The 13,224-nt window shown below is 39.4% G+C and overlaps 1 long non-coding RNA gene across 1 annotated transcript; it reads left to right on the top strand.

Annotated features, from left to right (window-relative positions):
* The first annotated feature begins 2,974 nt into the window (after positions 1-2,974).
* On the top strand, positions 2,975-12,304 carry LOC121634571. Its single transcript, XR_006009259.1, has 3 exons — positions 2,975-3,099; positions 8,722-8,725; positions 12,295-12,304. It is a non-coding gene; the product is annotated as an uncharacterized LOC121634571 (long non-coding RNA).
* Positions 12,305-13,224: the final 920 nt, after the last annotated feature.

Genomic DNA, 13,224 nt, shown 5'->3' on the forward strand with positions numbered 1-13,224 from the left:
TTCCATGGCAGGAGGACCACATTTAATGTGTGCTTCAATATGATATATGTCAATGAAAAGATATGTTTTGTAACTGTGTTCTCATAATGACACAACCCTCAGTAGTATGGAAATACTGGAAATGCTAGTGCTCAAGTTTACCTTTTTCATTTAAAATAAGAGAAAACCTCTGTTGTACTCAGTGTTGTGACTCTTTTGTGGGACAGATAAGTTAAATAAAAAGCAAATACTGATGGGAAATCTGTTTATTTTTTGTTTATCCTTAGCATAACAAGGCACTTCCACATTGGAGCAGAACTGTGCAAACAAGGTTTACAATCTTTCAAAATATAACTTCCCAGACAAACAAAAGCGACATTCACAGTACAATGTCATTTCCAGCAAGAACAAAAAAACTGAAAATACCAGCTGAATCAGCCGCATGAGCTGAGTTCAAAGGGCAAAAAATATATTCCAGTTGAACATTGTGTTTCAATTATGCAAGTGTCTGACCATCATCACTATTTAAACATGTGCATCATGTAATTTACATTACAGAACAAATGAAATCCAAAAACAGTACCTCAACTGTAACATGTAAACAATCAGCAATGTCAATGTAACATCTATATATGAAAAACACATGTATTTAATTATCTTCACCGTCTTCAGGGAGATTGATGGAACTTGGTTGCCCCTGAGGTACACTGTATGTGTGCTGGTGGTGGTGGTGGTGGTGGTAATGTCTGAGGCCAATTTTGAGGCTGGACTTGACTATGTTGCACACCTTGTGTCATGTATTGCAATGGTGTTTGCTGTGGCCAAAAGTTAAGGTGATCATGAGAGTGTGGCCTGCATTGAGCCCTGCCTGTTAGTTGCTGATCTGCTTCCTGAAATTCATACAGTATAGTCATGACTTTTTTTTTTGCTCGTGTTTTTAGAGTTACATCTTTGATGTGACTGACCTCAACTGCTACCTGCCGTCCAAAACCTGACTCGTCTTCTATTTTGCCATCTCTTTCTGTGCTGAAACCACATCTGACAGTTTTGGACATTTCTTTTAGTAACTCAAGCTTCTGTAGCTCAATGTCATTCTCACTGACACGTCTTGCCTTTTTGTTCAATGGCTGGTGGATGCTGGGCTCTGATGGGGATGGGCTTGAGGACCTTGATGAACCTAGTGTACAAGGCCTGAGCACAGACTCTACAATGTCCTTGTCCAGGGTAGAAGCCTCAACAAGGGAGGACACCGCCTCATCAGCCACTGTCCCCTGTGTGTCTGTCTCACTGTCTTCTATCTGTTGGATAAAAGATTGTACACATGTATTTGTTATTTAAAAGTGGTAATTCTAAAAGCAATTGGTAACTCTAACATTAGCTAAAGTTTAATGATCATATACACAGACCATCTCTATACATAAATTAACTTCATTATTGATGTACAGACTTAATCCAAGATTTTGGATTTAATATACAGTGCTGGTAAGTGTAGAACATCCATATCCAGTAAGGGGGTTATGAAGCTATATCCATATATGACTTTTTGGACTGAAACAAGAGGTCTAATCTTACCAATAGAAGGCCTTTCATACACTACATTCACTTCAATGTTTGACAGGGAACGTTCAAGGGAACATAATATACAAAATACAAAAAAGATACATGCTATAGTGCAGGGGTGCTCAATACGTCGATCGCGATCTACCAGTCGATCTCCAAGGTACTATTGGTAGATCGCATGACAATAAGATTCGATCTGGTCTGTTTGTTTCCTTAGCTAGGCTGTTATGTATTTGGCTTGTCTGTTAAGCACCCTGAGGTGACATTGTCATGAATTGACGCTATACAAATAAAGTTGAATTGTTTTGAATAAAAAATAGACGTCAGCCTATCATCCATCCCGTCACTTGATTGATACACAGGACAACCAGTCTGATGACATCTGATTTTTTTTTACGTACAATTAGGTCACTGTGCATGCTCAAACAACGCCCCTAAGCGCTGCAAAGCTAACAAGCTAATCTTTAGTTAGCTCCCAGATTTTCGCTTTCAGGTTTTTCCTCTTAAACTTACAGTAAGACAGGATATAAAAATGAGTTGGGGAGCTAGACCAAGTAAGAAGAAAAAAACGAATCACTTTCATATGGAATGGGAGGAGGACTTTTTTTTCACGATGACATTTTCAAAGTGCGTTTGTCTCATCTGCCAGTCTACCATTACAATATCAAAGAAGGGAAATGTGGAGCGGCATCTCCATAAATATAATGGGTAGATCATTTTGACTTGGTCATTTCATAAGTAGCTCCCATGCTGAAAAAGTCTGAGCACCCCTGCTATAGAGCATAGTCCATACTCACAACAAGGCTGGTCTCAGTGATGCGGGGGGTCACAAATGGTTTGAGAAAGTCCATTGTTCTCAGGATCCACTTCTGTTTCGAAGTGAGGGGTTTTTCCTCCCTTCCACTTTGTTGAGGTCGTAGGAGACGGCTAAACTGTGTCCTCAGAGAAAGACTTCTTGTTTTAACCTCAGCAACTACAAAACAAATTGGATTGCATTAGCACATTTTTCAGTGTACAGAGTTTGCTCACTCCCTTATCTTAATAACGTCACTAGCACACAAGAGGTAACTAGCATGGAAAGCCATTCAACATAAAGGTAATGCTATTAGCTTGTTAGCATAACTAGAGCACTTATCGGGCATTTGCAGGGCTTCTGAGATCTCAGCCCATTTTTTTTCCTTCTCCACTCTGTCGTGATATTGGACAGTTTATATCAAATAGGCAGGGCTGATCTGCCCACAGTTCCACCATCCGCTCCTCTTTTTGTACAGTCCATCTACGTTTCGTCATCGGCTCTTGCTCGTCCATTTACTGTTTACTGTCTATCAGGTTTCCGTTTTTGTCAGCGCTCATCTATTGGTTGTTGACATGTTTCGTCACTGCGACTTGCGATAATATCTAACATGTTAGAAATTGTTGCAGATCCAAGACTGGAGAAAGATTGACGTTAAACAGCGCAGATTACCATCTCACACCTAACGACCGAGATGACGGGAGCGCGCTGTGACTCCAGCAAGACTGCGAAGATTTCCTGAAGACTGCGACTGTGAAAATCGTTTGGTGTAAGCCCGGCCTTAGAGTAAAAATGCTCTTGGAAGAAGAATGAATTGTAAGACAACGGTGCATCGAGTTTGCCTTCATTGAGTGGATCAGTAACTACCTGACAAAGAAGCCACAGTAAGTCAAACTGAGGAATTCAATTTCTGAGACTGTGAGCAGCAACATTGGAGCCCCCCAGGGAACTGTGTTATCCCCTTTTCTCTTCACTCTGCGTACACCAAACTTTTCCTACAGGTCTCCATCTTGCCACATACAGAAATATTCTGATGATAAGGCGGTGGTGGCTTGCGTGAAGGGAGGGAATGAGGGGGAATACAGGAGCGTGATCTCGGACTGTACACACTGATGCAGGTGCAGTGAACTAATCCTAAATCCATCTAAAACCAAGTTGATGATGGTGGATTTTGGGAGGTGGCAGGTACATCACTTACCTGTAGTAAATGAGGGGGAGAACATTGAGGTGCTCCAGACTTATAAATATCTGGGTGTCCACCTGGATCATAAGCTGGACTGGTCAGTGAATGCAGCATACAAAAAAAGACAGAGCAGACTCTTCTTTTCTAGGAAGCTGAAATCCTATGAAGTCCGCAACGAAATGCTGAACCTCTTCAATCAGTCGGTGGTCGCAGGTGCTGAATTTTTTGCTGTTGTGTGCTGGAGGAACTGCATGATGGCCAGAGAGGGAAAACGGCTCCTGATCAGGATGTGTGTCAGTGATGGGGAGGGGGGTGGACTCTGCTGGAGAACTTGTAGAGAAGCACATTAGGAACAAGATGCAGGCCATCCTCAGGAACAGTAGTCACCCCCTGCATGACACTGTGGTCACCCAACGAAGCAATGACTTCTCAATGAAGGCCGTTTATCTCAGCCGCTATAAAACCCCACAATAAATCATGTTAATGTGCACTTTAGTACTACTGATAGTAGTTTTTAACTACTACTTTGAATAAAGTATGTCTTATCTTAACTCTGCAGACTCTTGAACTCTGCTGAACCTGATTTTCCTGCTGCAGCATCATAAATGACATAAACCATGACGTTTCTGATTTTATTTCTCATCGATGGTTTCAGGAAGAATTTCCATGACACGTTAGACTGATATTTGACCTTTATTTTTTTTCTTGTGTCACATCTTTCACAAAGGCCTAAAGACAACTGGACGTTGGTTGTGTTCAGTGGACTGTGGATCCAGTGTGGACCAAAAATCAAATAAGTCTGGAGTTAGGAGGGCAGACATACAGTTAAAGATGCACAACAGAACTTTAGCAGATTTTCTCAGTGATGCCCCCCTATCAACGGCTAATCCAGCATCTGTCTTCATCCTTCCTGCACTCTGAGATCCCTCCAGCCAGTAAAAGACAGTCTGATCTTGACTCTTGACTTATCTCTTGTTCTTTCTCTTTCTCTTGCTTAATTAGCCAGGGTGTGCATTCAAACAACTGTTGTGTTTATATCATCTTGCCATCCTTTCGCTGGTCACACGTCAACTATCCTGCTCAACACTGCCCCCTGTGGTTTCCATTGATTTTGCTGAATATTTTTATTTTGTAAACCCCTGATTGAAGTGATTTGAGTGTAACAGCAGACGGATATTTGGTTCCTCCTCATGACAGCAGCTCCTTCCTGCAGTGTTCACTGGAGCCCCTCAGTTTAATATGAGGCCCCTCTTAGGGGATAGAAAGGGTGGGGAGGGGGGATGATCGAAAGGGTGGGGAGGGGGGATGATCGAAAGGGTGGGGAGGGGGGATGATGTGAGTCTTTTATTTATTTTTTTTTACACGGAAGTCAGCGATGGGCCCCAGAGATCTCAGCATGGCTGCAGGTTGTAAGGGACAATCGTTGCATCGTCCTTGTTATTGATCTATCCATCAGTCCATCCATCCCTTCATCCGTCCATCCGTCCATCCGTCCATCCATCCATCCATCCATCCATCCATCCATCCATCCATCCATCCCTTTTCTTGCTGCATATCCGGGGTGGCTACCTGACCAGGAACCTCTGGGTTTGGGTAACAGGTTCTGTATGTTTTGCAGCTGCAGATCTGCCCTCATATTTCTGCTTCTGATTAATTATCTTTGATTAAATAATTAAGATCTGACTGGGACTTCATTTAATGCAACATTTCATACATCTCCTCTCTAATCGTCTGTTCAGATCTGCGTGTCAATTAGACCCAAATGCAGCTGTAATAGGCTTGAATTAATTACCGTCTCATGTGGACAGTAATTAGTACAGTGACAAATTAAAATGAAGCAGAACTCGTGTCTCTTAATGCTCTTAAATGTCTCCATTAAAAAAGAAAAATCATATATAAGATATCTAAGTTTGATTTTAAAGGGAAAAAAGAGGTTTTCTGTTGAGTCAAAAATGTTTTTTTTTCATTGTAATTTTGAAAATACTGAAATGCTGTTTACTCATAGTTAATGATTAAATCACATTTGTGTGATTTCACTGCTGCTAATTTTTTATTCAGAGGCTGAATAGGGTCTGTACCTTTCTCCAAATTAACCCCTTCGTGCCTAAATTTATTCAGGCCTTAAAGTCCAGAACAGGCCCAAGTCCAGCTTGTTTGGCCGTCCCCTACAGGTAGTGATTTTGTAAATCACTCCTAAAAGACCTCGTCCAGGCCTGGATTGCTGTTCCTGTAAGGTGGTTGTCGTTGCAACAGGCCCTGACCTTGGTGGACATCACCGAAGAAGAAGACAATAGGTGCAAACAATAATAGAAACCATATTACACACAAAGGGCAGCATGCACACGATCTTTTAATTGAACACGCAACAACTATGGATAGCTGTTTTATTCACAAATAAAAAATAACAAATAAATAAATACTGAAATGAATTTTTTTAAATGCAGATTTTCAGTGATTGTTGTTATAGTTATTATAGTTGACTGTAAGCATCCCATCAACATTTACTGTAGTTTATTAATATTATTAATATTTGAGCAATGTTTTTCTAGACTAAAAAATTTAATGACACTTACTGATTTATTTAATTTAATTTATTTAGTATGTTTAATTTATTATTTTTGTATTGTTTATCTATTTATAAATGCTTTTATTTATTTATTTATTTTATTTTGTTTATTTATCACTTTTATTTTAAAATAGTTTTAATTAAATATATAACTTTTATTTTATTGTCCCATTTTTATTTAACTCTTTTTATTTTGGGTTTTTATATTCAAATAAAGGGGTGGGGTTATCTGTAACCATCATGAAATACAATTATAAAATAAACTTGATAAATAAATGAACAAATTAAAGTATATATAAATAAATGATAAATAAATAAATGTTAATACAAAAATAAAATAATAAATACACTGAAATTAATAAATATACTATAAAATAAATACAAAATAAATTAATTAAGTTAAATATATCAATAGGTATGAATGATTAAATAAAAATTGAAAATGTACATTTCATTAATTTATTTTGTATTAATTTTATGGGACATTAATTGCTGTATTTGTAATTTTGTTGCATTTTTTGTTGCAATGACACTAAAGTTCCATTTTGTTCGAATACGACAACTCTCTTAAACAGCAACAGAGCACAGCAGTTACAAAACATAGATGTTTTTTCTTGCTAAATATAAAATTGAAGATGTGGTTTGTTTAAATTAGAAGTTGGTTAGCTTCGGTTGGTTCTGATCATTTTCTGTTGCACAAACAGCTCAGAGATCCGCCTTCATACAGCACTAAGTTTGGTCTTACAACACGTCCCAACTGATATGATTGGCTCTGCGTTTTTGGTTCCTTGCTACGTGATTGGCCATCTGACCTGCCAGTCATTCTGTTCAATAAGCTACTGCTACCTAGTAGCCCAGCGCGGTTCTTATGGTGGTTGTGTCTTCAGTCATAACTTCAGGAGCAAAGGAAAATAATAATAATAATTAAAAAATAAATAAATAAATAAAATAGTACATCAGCAGTCATTTTAGAGTGAGTCAATGTTAAAGTTTAAGTCACAAAGAAATAATTTTTATTATTTGGAATTTCCGGGACTAATGATAGGTGTACCAAGATGGCGACTGTGGGAACGCCCAACAAGCTTCACTTTTTTTTTTTTTTTTTCCTTTTCTTTATTAGAAGTAATTATAACAGTAAGTCATAACAGTAATTACAGTGCAACAGAGACAGTACAGAAACTATTCCAAAGGAGTTGGAAGGAACAAATGCCAGGGGTGACAGGTTTCATATAAAAATATTGTATACAGTGCAGATTTCAACAGTTTTAAGTGCCTTTTGGTTTTCAGAGTATTTAATTGAAAAAATGTTTTGCCTTAAGGTGCCAGAAAAGGCGGCGAAACATGGCTTTTTACCTGAGTATTTACAACTGTGAATGTGAAATTTTGACATCAAAATTAAGAGGTTTATCAAATAAACTGAGTCACTCTTTTGTAAGCCATTTTCAAAAACACCAAACATTACATTCTTCCAAAACAACACAAAATCTTTTTTAATGTTAAGATGAATAAAGTCACATAGTTTTTGCCAAAACATTTTAACATCTGGACAGTGCCAAAATAAATGAACAGCAGTTTCAGGACATTCATTACAAAAGCTACAATTTACATCAATATATTTAAATTTATTCTTTATATATGATTTAGTTGGATAGAATTTATAGACAAGTTTAAAAGATATCTCTTTCACTTTATTAGTAATAAGATATCTGTTAGGTAGCAGCCAAACTCTCTTCCACGGTACATCATCCACAAATGCATTCCAGTATGAAATAACATGAGGAAGTGTAATAATATCTCTTATTAATCTGTTGTTATTGATGGGTCAACTGGAGAGACAAGATTTAGGTTGTAAGCGTCAAGCCTTTGATGACATTTAAAAAGCACACACACACCAGAGGGGATGGCTCCAAAGACTTTTGCATAATCTCCAGGAGTCACAGGAATATTGTATTTTTCAAGAAACTCTTCATACATTAATAACAGACCATCTTTGTTAAATAATTGATCTACCCATTTGATGTTATTTTGAAACCAGTATTCCATAAAAAGAGATTGGTGTTTATACAAAATGTCTTTGTTATTACAAATTAAATAGTTATGGGGCGAAAAATTATGTTTGTAGATGAGACACCATGAGAGAAAGAACTGGCGATGAAAAGCAGACATTTTAACAGGATCTTATCAATGTCATAATTGCAAACAAGAAGAAAGTTAATGCCACCTACTTTGGACAATATATTGTGAGGATTAATATTCCAAATTGAAGTGGGTTTTTTGAAAATTTGTTTAATCCAATTAATCTTAAATATATTATTTAGAGTCCGAAAATCCAGAAAGTTGAGACCACCATTTTCGTGAGGGTTCATAATAACAGACTTCTTCAAATAATGAGTTCTACTTTTCCATACAAAGTCAAAGAGCATTTTGTCAATCACTTTTGGGGTTTTATCACTGACATGCAGAGCGAGAGCTGTGTATGTTAATCGAGAAATACCCTCTGCTTTAGTAAGAAGTACTCTTCCTCTCAATGACAAGTCTCGTAAGAGCCACTGGTTTAATGTACGCTGGGTTTTTTGTATGATTAGTTCAAAGTTTGAGGAACTTCTTCTGTTTTGGTCCTTTGTTATTAGAATTCCTAAGTAGTGTACCTCATCTTTAATTGGGATGTTACATAGCTAAGTAAACTGTTTTACTTAGCTATAATTATTATTATTATTAGAGTTATTAGGAACGTTATCTTAAACAAGTAAACACATCGCCATAGGAGATCAGAAGATTAGATTGACCTGAGAGCACCAAGCCAGTGGTCCTCCTCCTGTAGATTAAAAGTTACTTCTCGCAACTATGGCTGTATTTCTGAACCATTGATGAAACCTCTTCCTCCTACAAAATAGGCCGTCTTCCCTTCGTCTCGTGCTTTCTTAATCTTAGGCCACAGTTTTTGTCTGTTTTCTCCGTCCTCCTTTGTCAAATCCTCAGTGAAGTGCAGACCCTTGGATTGCAGAAAGGCGCTGTTCTTGGCCGCTTTCCACAGCTCCTCCTTATGTCGCCGGGAGATGAACGTCATAATGATGCCGCACTGTTTAGGGTCATCTTGCCGCCTTCTCCCCCCACTCAATGAGCCACATCAATAATGTCGGGAAATTTCTCTTTTCAGCCAGTAGCACTTATTGGCAAACCCGGATTACCTCATCACGAACATTTTCCTTCTCGGCCTCTGGTACCCCATGGAGTCTCAGGTTCCACCGTCTTCTGTAGCTTTCCAGGTCGGCTACACGAGACATGCATTTCAGAGTAGTTTCCTCACTTTTCTCCACACGCTTCTCAATGATATCCATCTTTTCATTCATGACTCTTAACTCCACCCGAATGGCGCCCATCATCTTCTCAAGCGCGTCACTCCTTGAGTTGATTAGGTTGGCAAGTGAGCGGACAGCGTCGTCAGATCCCAACATGTTGTCTGTAGTGTGGAGTCTGGAAGGAGCAGGCTTTTTGGCCAGTGGAGGCTTAGTTGGAGTGACAGGTAGCGGAGGGAATTCTTCACCAAATGATACAGCCGCAGTACACTCCATCCTGTTGCTATAGTCGTGTTTGCTAGCAAAGATGCTAAGGCTACTTTGCTAGTGTCACTTCTTCTACTTGACTTGGGCATCTTCGAAGGTGCAAAAGTTTAGAGACAGTATCAGGGTGAGAGTAGAAAAAATACTCAGGCTATTTCTTCAACTTTACTTCGTCATCTATACTGAAGAATATATGTTTTAAGAAGGTTTGTGCTGAGAGCTCGACAAGTTTGTCTTAACACGCCACCATCTTGGCCCGCCCTCTGAAACGAGCTTCACTTTGCTCTTCAGAAACCTACGGGTGACGTCATGGAGGCTCCATCTTTTATTCAGTCTATGGTGGAAAGGCCAAAAAAATGCATCCCGACACGTACCCGTTGGCGGAAACGGGATTATAGTCTCATGTCTTCAGTTGATAAGTCACGCAGCATTGCGGCCCACAGATGCAAAACTAAAAGTTTATTTTAGCTGTCTTGGTGGCGCTCAAGGCTCAAGCATGAACCACACCCCATAATTAGGAATTATTGATTTATAATATAATTTTAATCCATCCTGATCAGCTAGCTCATTTCTGTTTCTAGACTGAAAGAACTTGCTCCAGCTGGAGCCCGGTGTGCATATAATCAGTGTCTGCTGTTCCTCTATGGCTGGAATGAAGCCAAGAAGACGTTTCTGATGCACGGTGGCGCCACAAAGCAGCTGAGCTGGAGTTGGTTTAGTGAGGATAGCAGGTAAATAGTAGCAGGAATAACTGGAAATGAGGAAAAAGTGGAAACATGGAAATAGTTTCTGTTGTGTGTTTGTTTCAATAACAATATTTTTTTCTGTGTGTTATTTCTATAAAGTTCTGTTAGTAATAAATTCTGCTTTCTTCTTCTGGTCGGCCTTTATGCTGCTAAATCTATTCATACATTCATTTTACATCATTTTAGCCTCAGAATCTGACAGCTGAGGCTGGAAACATCATGTCTGATGCTGGCTGGGATTAAAGGGTTCAACTTCTACAGGCTGGGTTATCTTAAAATAAAATCAGGTGAGAAAAAAAAGTCTTGGAATTTTAAGGGTTAAAAACTAAAAGAAGTCAAATTTCTAACTGTACTGGTTGAAAAAGTAGTGCGATGAAATGTTTCTTCATCTAGCAATAATTAAATCAATCAATCAAATAGTTTAAGCAGAGAGAAGCAGCATGATGTTTTATGGGTTTTGGTTTCTCAGCTGGTGGAGTTTCTTAACATGCGTGTTGCATGATGACAGCCTTTTGCTGCAGCGTGGTGGACTGTTCTGGGGCAGGTGGAGGAAGCAAGCGGCAGCCTGTAGTTCCTGCTCGGTTGGAGCAACTTCATGAAGAGTCTTTGATGCCTCGCTGCTGGATGCAGCTCTAACTGCTCACCGTCTGATGTTTTTGAGAGTCCCCCCCCGCTGTGGATCAGAGCTCCTAACAGGCCGTCGTGAAGCCGATCCTCCACCTGGGGAAATATCCTTCTGATAAATGAGTTCAGACTCTTTAAAGCTGCTGATTACACCCTGTCTGTTTGCTCTAATAGGACCAATAGGCTTCAAAACACAGAAGAGACTTCAGAATACCTAGACTGAGATGGTTGAATTATCCTGATTAATAATTCATTCCTATCAAGGAGAGCTGCAGGAGTTTGGATTAAAGGAGTTCCAGAGAAATGTGTGTCAGTGTACCAGCAGCAGGCAGCACGACAAAAAGCTGCTTAATAACAGTATTTATCTGCTCTGTGGTTATTTATCTAATAGATTCTGCATGTTGGATCAGTTAATTCTGCTTTCACTGAAACTGTCCACAGTCTGAAGCTTCGGCTGAAAAATCCCCCTTAAAAAGCTGAAATCGTCTGCCGTGTCTGACAAGAAAAAATTAAAAATAAATAAATAAAAACATGGAACATTATTAAATCAGAGAATCGAAATGTATTAGACTGATCCATCCTCCATCAAATATTAATACATATGTTAAATATATAAATAGAATAAGCTGAATATGACAATTCAAACACAATACAATAATATTATATATATATATATATATATATATATATATATATATATACCATGGTCTGGGTGAATACTAGATTCTGATTGGCTGGAAAGTGTCCATTAAAAAGTGATAATGGAAACCTATGAAGGAAGTTCCGGCCAAATAGCCTTATTGCTGTAAATTATTGCACTGACTAAACATTAGTTGGTAACTGTGGCAACAGAAACTCGGACACCGGGCTGCAGACATGCCAGATCAGAGCAGCCTGCAGGCTTATTGAACATGTAGGAAACTATCTGTGGACTTTGACTGTTTGAAACAAAATGTCACATCATCCTCTGGACACACACAAGTTGTACGAGCTGCACCCACCCTCTGAAATGACACTTTGTGTCACGTGACATAACGTTAAGCAATTATCTCCCTTCTCTCTACTGATCTGGTCTAATACAACAGCTGCGGCCGACCGATCTGCAGGTTCTGTGTTAGAGCCGGTTAAGAGTCGCTGGAGACACGGCAGATCACATCTGTGACGGGGCATCGCTGTGAGAGCAGCCTGCAGACTTATTTAACGATGTAGGAAACTATCTGTGGACTTTGACTGTTTGAAATAACATGTCACATCATCCTCTGGATACACACAAGCTGTAAGAGCTGCACCCGCCCTCTGAAATGTTTGTGTCACGTAACATAACTGCAGCCGATGGAGCTGCCTGTTCTCTGTCAGAGCCGGTTACCTTGGCAACGAAATAGTCCACTCAGCCGCTTCTTGTAAAAAACTTACGATTTTACCAGTAAAAAACAACATTGATGCATTAATAATTTATTTAATATTTCTTTCTTTCTTAATGGACCATGGTATAAGCGGGATAATGCCACATAAATTTTAATGTGAAATTACTGTTTAAAATGGATATTTCGCATTTATTTCCATCTCTTGCTGCTTGTAAACTAGCTAGATAGCTATTTGCATAGTCCTTGTCTCCATGTTTTTTCCTGTGTCTCCTGAAACAACACACAGGAAAGTTTTCTGGATGGGGGGAGCGAGCTGTCAGTCTGCTGCGAGTGAGAGAAGCCATGTGGGGAGCTGCACTCCAACCAGCAGACAGAGCACTATCAAGAAAAACCCACCTAGACCCTTAAAATGCTGCTGTGATAGTTTATACTCAATGTTCACAATATTGACATTTTATACATCCTCAGTGGGTGTTAAAGTGCATGGGGCTCAAAGGTCGGCAACTTTCTGCAGAGCCGATTGCTACAGACCTCCAAGCTTCATGTGGCCTTCAGATCAGCTCAACAGGGCGAAGAGAGCTTCATGGATCGGGTTTCCACGGCTGAGCAGCTGCATCCAGGCCACACATCACCAGAATCAAAGCAAAGCATCGGATGCAGTGGTGTAGAAAACCACTGGACTCTGGATCCGTGGAAACCCGTTCTCTGGAGTGACAAATCATGCTTCACCATCTGGCGATCTGATGGAAGAGTCTGGGTCTGGCGGTTGCCAGGGGAACGGTACTTGTCTGACTGCATTGTGCCAAGTGTAAAGTTTGGTGGAGGGGGTATTATGGTTTGGGGTTGTTT

The sequence above is a fragment of the Melanotaenia boesemani genome, chromosome 23 (assembly GCF_017639745.1).
Source record: "Melanotaenia boesemani isolate fMelBoe1 chromosome 23, fMelBoe1.pri, whole genome shotgun sequence".
Lineage (NCBI taxonomy): Eukaryota > Metazoa > Chordata > Actinopteri > Atheriniformes > Melanotaeniidae > Melanotaenia > Melanotaenia boesemani.